Source organism: Brachyhypopomus gauderio, chromosome 5 (genome assembly GCF_052324685.1).
Source record: "Brachyhypopomus gauderio isolate BG-103 chromosome 5, BGAUD_0.2, whole genome shotgun sequence".
Classification (NCBI taxonomy): Eukaryota; Metazoa; Chordata; class Actinopteri; order Gymnotiformes; family Hypopomidae; genus Brachyhypopomus; species Brachyhypopomus gauderio.
The window spans coordinates 9028085-9038247 of record NC_135215.1 but is presented as its reverse complement, the minus strand read 5'-3'; the positions used below and the strand labels follow the sequence as shown (position 1 = coordinate 9038247).

The 10163-nt window shown below is 49.2% G+C and overlaps 1 protein-coding gene across 8 annotated transcripts in view; it reads right to left on the bottom strand.

The window, feature by feature from the left end:
- Positions 1-9837, bottom strand: part of sox5 (SRY-box transcription factor 5) — a 185657-nt gene extending 175820 nt beyond the window's left edge. For 3 of the 8 annotated variants that reach the window (XM_077005406.1, XM_077005403.1, XM_077005410.1), the window contains exon 1: positions 9297-9834. The gene's annotated coding sequence lies outside the window, so the exon portion shown is untranslated. Of the gene's footprint in view, positions 1-9296 lie in introns of all 8 variants that reach the window. The other 5 variants (XM_077005404.1, XM_077005405.1, XM_077005411.1 and 2 more) reach the window with 3 other exon arrangements.
- Positions 9838-10163: the final 326 nt, after the last annotated feature.

The window sequence follows — 10163 nt, the reverse complement described above, 5'->3', positions numbered from 1 at the left end:
CCCAGCAGCACAACTACCCCCATACACCCAGCAGCACAACTACCCCATACACCCAGCAGCACAACTACCCCATACACCCAGCAGCACAACTACCCCCATACATCCAGCAGCACAACTACCCCCATACATCCAGCAGCACCCCCATACACCCAGCAGCACAACTACCCCCATACATCCAGCAGCACAACTACCCCCATACATCCAGCAGCACAACTACCCCCATACACCCAGCAGCACAACTACCCCCATACACCCAGCAGCACAACTACCCCCATACACCCAGCAGCACAACTACCCCCATACACCCAGCAGCACAACTACCCGCATACACCCAGCAGCACAACTACCCCCATACACCCAGCAGCACAACTACCCCCATACACCCAGCAGCACAACTACCCCCATACACCCAGCAGCACAACTACCCCATACACCCAGCAGCACAACTACCCCCATACACCCAGCAGCACAACTACCCCCATACACCCAGCAGCACAGCTACCCCCATACACCCAGCAGCACAACTACCCGCATACACCCAGCAGCACAGCAACATGCAACACAGCAGTGGAGGACATGGGGAAGAGAGAGGGCAGGAACAATACAACAAGGAGAGAGAGAGAGAGAGAGAGAGAGAGAGAGAGAGAGAGAGAGAGAGCGGGAAGAGAGGGAGAGAGAGAAGGAAGAGAAACAGAGAGAGGGCAGGAACAATACAACAAAGAGAGAGAGAGGGAGAGAGAGAAAGAAGGGAGACAGAGAGAGAGAGAGAGAGAGAGAGGGAGAGGGAGAGAGAGAGAGAGAGAGAGAGAGAGAGAGAGAGAGAGAGAGAGAGAGAGAGAGAGAGAGAGAGGGAGAGGTAGACAAAGTGCCCTCATTAAAACCCATCAGACTGTCTTCCTGTCCTATCAGCCCGGCATCAAAACCGTCCGCAATCTAGAGGGGAACTACAAAGTAGATCCTGGGGCCTACAGAAGTGAGGTTTTGATCAGACTAATTAAAAGCCATTTTGTTTTAAACAAACAGACACAACTCTAATTGGCTCTTTTCCATAAGAAAGGGAAGATGTTGAAAGTGAAAGAACGTACAGGGAAGATCAGAGGGCCGCTCACTACCAGCGAGACACACACACAGAGACACACACACACACACACACACACACACACACACACACACACACACACACACACACACACACACACACACTTGATTAGACCTCAGTGCCATATATCGAGAACACACACACACTTGTGCATTCTCGAATGCTCCTGGTCACGTGACGAACAGCAGCTAACCCAGGCAGCTAACCCGCCACATCCCGCCTCACAAGTGGCGGCCTGATAACATGTGCTGCATATCTGAGAGCCTTCTGTGTATGGAACAGACATTATGTCTATTAACATATATACCAGCACAGCAACCAAAGCATTGTGTATGCTAACGGCTGATCTGGTTCAGGGTCCTGAACTTATGCTCAAAATTCCCTGCTCAGAGATCACTACGACTATCTTGAGCAAGGAGACCTTGGTGTGCTGGATGGCTGGGCTACTGAACTGCTAGTCTACTGATGTACTGGAGTACTGAACAAGTCTACTGTGGAATGGTACTATTTTTTTCTTCTTCATAGCGTGCACACACACACACACACACACACACACACACACACACACACACACACACACACACACACACACACACACACACACACACACACACACACACACATCTACACACATACCACCATCAGAGAGAAACTGCATCCCCTCAGGATAGCTGAAACTAAGCAGGACTTTACCAACCAGGGTTATTGATTTATTGGCAGCCATAATCTATAGTGTTTCTCTTCCCCGGTTCTCAAGTAGGGAGACAGAATTACAAAGAGAACAAGCAGCACTTCAACGCTCACACAGACACACGCTCACACACACGCTCACACACACACAAAACACATATGCTCACACACACAAAACACACACAGATTACATTACATTAGCTGCAGCAAGGCATCATTGAGAGTGAACGTTCTGTTATCTATATGATAATAGGAGACGTCAGAACTGAACAATACAGCCTAGCCAGACAATGACACAAGATGTAAAACAATAAAGCACGCCTAAAGCTGTGGACTGGGTGAGTTTGGTCTGCTCTGCACATGGGCAACATCATCTTAGTCTGCTCTGTGTTTCTGGGCTGAGACAATAAAACATTGCAGGAAAGTCCTGAGAAAGCACAGCCATCTCTTCTGGGTGTAGTGGACCCTTCTGCTGTGTGTGTAGCCATGGTGAGGTGCAGCAGGTGGAGGTAATGCTTGTGTGTGCCTGGTGACAGATAGAAATCTATATTTACCGGCCACATGTGGCTTGCTGTGTGAAATCAACTTGGCAAGCCTTGCCCTGAATCCTCTGTTTCTGGGAGATTAACAATGCTTATTGCAGGCTACAGGTTTCCGACAGAGAGAATGAAATCACATTTTTATGCCATAAACACTTAATTGGAGTGTGAATTATCGCTGCCTTATTGGGTGGTGTCACAATAATAAAATGATTCCTCTGCCTCAGATTTAGTCTCGTCATAAAACTCTAGTGTAAGCCAGTGAGTCTCATCAGAGCCTCCACTCCTCCTAGAGCCGCCGTGGGTCTCCCCTCCTCCTAGAGCAGCCATGGGCCTCCCCTCCTCCTAGAGCCGCAGTGGGTCTCCCCTCCTCCTAGAGCTGCCGTGGGCCTCCCCTCCTCTTAGAGCTGCCGTGGGTGTCCCCTCCTCCTAGAGCCGCCGTGGGCATCCCCTCCTCCTAGAGCCGCCGTGGGTGTCCCCTCCTCCTAGAGCCGCCGTGGGCATCCCCTCCTCCTAGAGCTGCCGTGGGTCTCCCCTCCTCCTAGAGCAGCCATGGGCCTCCCCTCCTCCTAGAGCCGCCGTGGGTGTCCCCTCCTCCTAGAGCCGCCGTGGGCATCCCCTCCTCCTAGAGCTGCCGTGGGTCTCCCCTCCTCCTAGAGCAGCCATGGGCCTCCCCTCCTCCTAGAGCCGCAGTGGGTCTCCCCTCCTCCTAGAGCTGCCGTGGGTGTCCCCTCCTCCTAGAGCCGCCGTGGGCATCCCCTCCTCCTAGAGCCGCCGTGGGCATCCCCTCCTCCTAGAGCTGCCGTGGGTCTCCCCTCCTCCTAGAGCAGCCATGGGCCTCCCCTCCACCTAGAGCAGCTATGGGTCTCCCCTCCTCCTAGAGCCGCAGTGGGTCTCCCCTCCTCCTAGAGCTGCCGTGGGTGTCCCCTCCTCCTAGAGCCGCCGTGGGCATCCCCTCCTCCTAGAGCTGCAGTGGGTCTCCCCTCCTCCTAGAGCTGCCGTGGGTGTCCCCTCCTCCTAGAGCCGCCGTGGGCATCCCCTCCTCCTAGAGCTGCCGTGGGTCTCCCCTCCTCCTAGAGCAGCCATGGGCCTCCCCTCCACCTAGAGCAGCTATGGGTCTCCCCTCCTCCTAGAGCTGCTGTGGGTCTCCCCTCCTCCTAGAGCCGGCCTGGCCCTCTCCTCCTCCTAGAGCCGCTGTGGGCCTCCCCTCTTCCTGTGGTGTTTAATGAGCTGGAGGGACCTCACAACCACGGTAATGCCATCGGTGTACGGCAACTGTTCTGGCTATTTACTGAATCCCGTTAAATAATGACACACTGCTATTAGACGTTGAAATTATTTAAAAGGTGCATGCGTATGTGTACGTATGTGTGTGTGTGTGTGTGTGTGTGTGTGTGTGTGTGTGTGTGTGTGTGTGTATATGTGTGTGTGTGAGTGTGTTTGAGATGCTACAGTATGTCCACACATGTCCACACACTGTTTCTAGTGCTGGGGCCCCAGTGTGAGGCGTCTGTGCAGCCCAGATCCAGGTTAACAGCAGAGCCTGTCGTGGTTCGTATCGACAGATCACACTTTCATCAGGCATTGTTGGGCCCCGTGGCTTTCATGCTAGTGGAACACAATCAGTGAGCCAGACAGACACAGACACACACACACACACACATACACACACACTCATCACAAAGGGATTTCATTTTCACTTGGCTCATAACATGTATTATAAATCCAATTTTTTTTTTCTTTTACATGGACCCTGATATTTGGCGGAATAGAAGATGTGGTGGTGGAGGGGGGGAGGGGCCAGCACAGAGCAGATTAATGAGGTAAACGTAATGATCTCAGATGATCAAAGGGAATCACTGCTGAGCATGTGTAGGCCAGCAATTAGTGAAATAAGGCCAGCAACAGGCGAAAATATACGCCACAGCAACAGATGAAAAGATGGGGTCAGTGAGAATGCAGAAAAGTAAAATACTGACAGGTTTCCGTGGTAGCTACATTAGCATTAGAGGTTGTTGAGGCTCCAGGTTGGACGACAACAGTCGCAGCACTACGAAGGCGCGGTGAGCGGAACAGTTTACAAGCTGTTGGTTAGCACGCGAGACAATGGCTTCATCGGGCAGCACTTGAGAACCTTCGGATTAAACACAGAATATAAACAGAGTAGAAACAAAGTCATCTGTCTGTTTGTCAGTGTCTTGTTGTCGGTGTGATGATTACAGAGGAAAGAACAAATATGAAGTTCTCCATTCAGCCGTCCTCCTCCCTAGGAACAATCGCTAGGCCCCGCCATATTCATCTCACAAAGGGATCAAAGTGAGGGGCCACGTGTCCCACGTGTTCTCACGCAGCCACATGACCTCCACCAGGCCACGCCCGGGGACAGCTACCGTCCCTCAGACACGCTCACTGCACCTTTAAAGCCCAGAGCTTGGCCTGCTTTCATCATCTGAAACACATGAACTCTGACACAATCCAAGGCTGCGTCCTAATACCTGTGAACAGATGTTCCGCATGAACTGGAAAGCAAAGGAGGGAAAGAACGTCCTCTTCCCATCGGAGGTTAATTCATTTTTATACGTTTAATACATTTTCAAATGAAGTCTGATTGGGCAGGCTGCTCTGTAAACCCAGATGACCGTCCTGCCACTGGCCTGCAGGGGGCGACGTGCTGGGGTCACTGACCTGGTCCAAGAGCACAGCTGGACGCAGGAGCCCGGCCGGTGACCTGGGACAGCCGGGAACGTCGCCCGAAGCCCTGGGAGCTCTGGACAGCGCCACAGGGTCCAGCTCCAATAGAACTCCAGCTACCAATCAAACAACGGCACAGCCAGGTCCCTCCAATCAGAGAGCAGTGAGGGCTAAACTGGGGCAGCGAGAATCACGGCAGGGTTCAGAGAAAGCCGCATGGCCATCCGGACCAAAGCGCGCAGAGCTGTGTGTACCCGCAGCCAGGACTCTGACGCCACTAACCAGTTCCAACCCAGCACAGGAGAAAATAACACACTTTGTTCTTGTCTTCTTTTATGTCGTGATAACCATGCCATGCCCCAGTTATGTGCTTGTGTAGAAACACATCACTCGAATGTCAAAATGCAAATACAATGAACTTGGCAAGCAGTTTGCCAGGGGAAAGGCGGAAGAACAATATCTCAATTTGCCAACAATTGAATATTTTATGGTCTCATACAGAAAGTTGGAGTGTTTTTCACCCACTCTAATCCTGACCTCAGAATGGCAGTATTTCAGTTTCCAGTCTATTTCTGCCTTTCTCTAAGCCGTCGTCTGCGTGGTGAAGAGGAGACGATGTTAGGACAAGCCTTTTAAGCTCATTAGCCTTAGAATTCATATGTCTTGGCAACTGGTATTCACTCCAGTCCAAAATGTGCTAGGGCCATATCCCTGCTGGGGCCAGAGGGCCAGGAGTATCTGGGCTTCTGTCTTCCCAGCTTGTAGCAATGGGGGGGGGGATAGAGAGAGAAAGAGAGAATGGGAGGGATGGAGAACAAGAAGGAGGGAGGATGAGGGTGAGAGAGGAAGAGAGAGGGAGGGAGGGAGAGAGAAATGAGAGAGAGAGAGAGAGGGAGTGAGGGAATGAGAGAGAGAAAGAGAGAGAGAGGAAGGAGGGAGAGTGAAGGAGTGAGAGAGAGGAAGAGAGAGAGGAAGGGGAGAGAGAGAGAGGAGAGACAGGAAGGGGGGAGAGAGGAAGAGAGAGAGGAAGGAGAGAGAGAGAGAGAGAGAGAGAGAGTGAGAGAGAGGGAAGGGGAGAGAGAGGAGAAGGGGAGAGAGAGAGAGGAAGGAGGGAGAGAAAGCAAGAATGGCAGATAGCAATGGAAAAGTAAAAGTATGTCCCAGCAAGCCACCACACGTGGAGGAATTTGTTTACCGTTTCCTGTCCTGAGATCAAGACCCAGTTAGAACGGATGGCAGGGACGTTATAGCAGGAGAACGTTACATTCTAACCCCACCTCTCTCTCTCTCTCTCTCTCCCACACACACACACACACACACACACACACACACACACACACACACACACACACACACACACACACACGCACGCACACACACACACGTCATCAGCCCTGTACAGTGTAGCCAAGGGAACCAGTCCATTCCAAAACTCAGAGACTCCAAAAGGCAGATAAATCTGTCCTGGTGGAAGTCCAAACATCTCCGGATGTCGACGCGCGACTCTGAAGGTGGTTACACAGGGAGGGAGGCAGTTTTGACTTTACACAGTATGTTTGTAAATATTTTTTACAACAAAAATGTCCCTATTTCATCCTAAGCAAAAGCAGCTCCTACAGGCTGACCTGAGGTCAGTTTTGTTTAAAGTAATCCCACAGCTCAGGAAAACTGCTATAGGCTCAGTGGAGAAAGGAATTTGGTGCATGCTACTAAAAAGAAGTAAAAAGAATAAAAAATATATTTTATACATAATTTTAAAGTAATTAGTACTCTATACAGTTGTAAAGATTCACCCATTACTGTCCCTTCTTATTGGTTGCCATCACAAACTACGTAAAGGGAACGTCCACAATTCTCAGCAGCTTTCTCAGAGGAAAAAAAATTTAAACCTCATATCATATAAGTGAAGGAAATGTGTGATTATTTTCAAAAATGCCTTTGTGGCCCTGTGATGTGTCCTGTGGTCTGATTATCTTAAAAGAGTATCAACCCTCAAATCCTCCCAACAGTAAATGTTGAAATTATCCATTGCAGAGTTTTTTAAACCACCCCGTGACCTTTTTTCTGAAGTTGGCTAGGGCTGGGGGCCTTTACACACTCGGGTACTTTAGTTGGTTATAACCGGGGACCCTTTACACACTCAGGTACTTTAGTTGGTTATAACCGGGGACCCTTTACACACTCAGGTACTTTAGTTGGTTATAACCGGGGACCCTTTACACACTCAGGTACTTTAGTTGGTTATAGCTGGGGACCCTTTACACACTCGGGTACTTTAGTTGGTTATAACCGGGGACCCTTTACACACTCGGGTACTTTAGTTGGTTATAACCGGGGACCCTTTACACACTCGGACACTTTAGTTGGTTATAGCTGGGGACCCTTTACACACTCGGACAATTTAGTTGGTTATAACCGGGGACCCTTTACACACTCGGGTACTGAAGTTGGTTATGGCCGGGGCCCTGTTATAATTTCAGACACTGCAGTTGTCAGTAATGCTGCCGTTTGCAACCATAGAAGAATCAGTTTGGCGACAAGAAAATACTTGTCTCAGTAAAGAGAGACTATGTTGGACAACACAAAAGTACAGGAGGCAGAAAGAGAGACAGAGAGAAAGAGAAACAGAGAGAGAGAGAGATAGAGAGAAAGAGACAGAGAGACAGACAGAGAGACAAACAGAGAAACAATTATTTCTCATTCCCTTCTTTGCTGCTCACTATCGGAAACCGATCCCTGATTCTCCTCAGAGATAAATACTGCACCACCAGAACTGCTGAAAATAGCCGCCACTGTGAGCTACAGCAGAACTACAACTGAAGCAGTTCTCACGAGGAACTTTTACAGCGGTGACCCACAGTCATACATTCAAGATCACATCTCTGCTCACACACAGCGTGCTTGGCATGGACAAAATTCAGCAATCACTGGATGAGAAAATATCACATTCATCTACAGAAATCCGGAGGAAGGCAGTGAAAACAGACATTAAACAAACAATGACAGAGCAGAGGAGTTTCACGATGCTAAGCCCTGAGCAACACGGTTAAGTGCTGACTTACAAGAAAAAGACCACTGCAAAAGGCGTTAACATTCAGTCAGTCAGTCTATATTCAGTCAGGATGCAAAACACCAGCAACAGCTAAATGTTACAGCTGTTATATATGAGTGTTTTTCTAACATGGAGAATACATAATGTTGCTGTTTTGTATCATGGGAAATGTTACACATCTCATAATGTGAAATGCAAATTCTTCTTGTCTCCTATATTATAATCCTGTTGACTGCAGACAAGTGTCCTCCTGTATGTCCCTCAGTGTCTCACTGATATGTCCTGAAGTGAGTTTGGGAAGAGTGATGTTTGGTGGTGTCACACACACACACAACTGGGAAGTCAGTTTCCAGTGGCTGGTCTAAACACACTTCAGAATAACATTTCAGAAGTGAACCATGTCAACCAATATAATAAAATACATTCTAATTAAAAAATTTATTTTAATTTAATTTACCAAAAAATGTTAATGTATATTGATGTTTTATTTTTCTCTACCTTGTCGTCCCTGCTCTTTCAAAAATTATTTGATAGGCTAAAATAAAATAAAATAAACATATTTTGAGTCTAATTAATGTGGTACTTAAAGTTAAATAATACATTATAAAAATGCTTACAATCCAATATACTCTCTGTAAAATGCAAAATGCAAAACAATGTATGTTTTAAACAAATTGTAATTGTATTTTTGTTACAGACTGTCGGAAATATTTGATTTCTGTAATCCTTCCGTAATAAATAGGTGAACGTCAAGGCTAAGGGTTGCGTCTGTATATTATAAAATAGACGGCAGATTTTATACACACCTTTCAAACCGCCTTATCTTGAGACTGCTCTTGTGAAACGGAAGATTTCACAATACAATTTTCTAAAGCTATTATTGCAATGATGTCTGCAGCTAGTGAGAATCGCGAGCTATTCGAGCCAGCTCCGTACTTCAGAGGGAAAGGAGCGTGCGCTCTTGATTGGAGGATAAGGCGCGGTAATCCCAGCTGGGTATTATGCCGAGAGGACGTGAGGAGAACGTTATGCGGGACTGAGGGTAGAGCGCGAGAGAGCGAGCCCGTGCAAAGAGCGCGAGCCTCGTCGGTGTCTCCCGCAGCCCGCGCGCGGCGCACAACAGGCAGTCACGCGCACCACAGCGCTCGCTCCCCGAGCGAGTAGCCTACAGACCGCAAACAAAGATCGCCGCGGCTTGAAGTTCGGTATCGCCCGAGACACTTACCAAAATGTTGTTTGAGGCTCCGTCCACGTGTCTCGCGGGGAGACGGGTCACGACTGCGCGCGAGGTTCAGAGGCTCGTGCGTTTTATTTCTGGTGATTTGTGCTGCTCTCGAGGACAAGGTGAAATCCCTGGGACGGTCATCGGGCGGCTTCACGCAATAACAACAACGCGCGAGCAAATTACTAAAGGCAGCGACTTGGGGGAGGAGAAGTCTGTTTGTTTCGTGTTGAGAACAGGCTGCGAGCCAAGAGGCAGCTACCTTAGCGCTTCTAGATTTAGCGGAGAAAAGCGATGTGTCAAAACACTCAGGTCCAAGACACTGGGCTTGGCTCAATCACTGTTTCAGCTCGATACATCCGTGCGTGCTGCGCCTTGATTTAAACCGCACTGCAATGCATCGAAGGCTACAGACGATAGGTGACGACTCACACTAAATACAGCTAAGAAGCTGACAAAAGTGCCCGTTTGGGGGAGTTTCTCGACTGACCGGCACGACCGCGCGCGCCACTGCTGCAAGAATCAAAACAACCGAAGTGAAGTTTATTTTCAAAACTTGCACACGCGAGAATTTCCTCTCGGCTCAAAGCGCGAGGGAGCGGGAGAACCAAGAGGGCGGGGGGAGTGCACGTGTCACATAACGGGACGTCTGTTTGCGCGAGCGCATAGTTCAGCGTTCACGCTGTTTATTATTCGCTGCCGTTGTCCTCATTTGATCTCGAGCGACTCTTTAGGTATCGTCTAATCTGAGCCGTCCGGATCTGCCCCAGGTGCTGCAGCCACGGCGCATACGTAGCGCGCCGCGTCCGAAACGTCAGGAGCAATAACTGAGACGTCATCGCGAATCCCCCCTCATTAAAGTGCATTTCG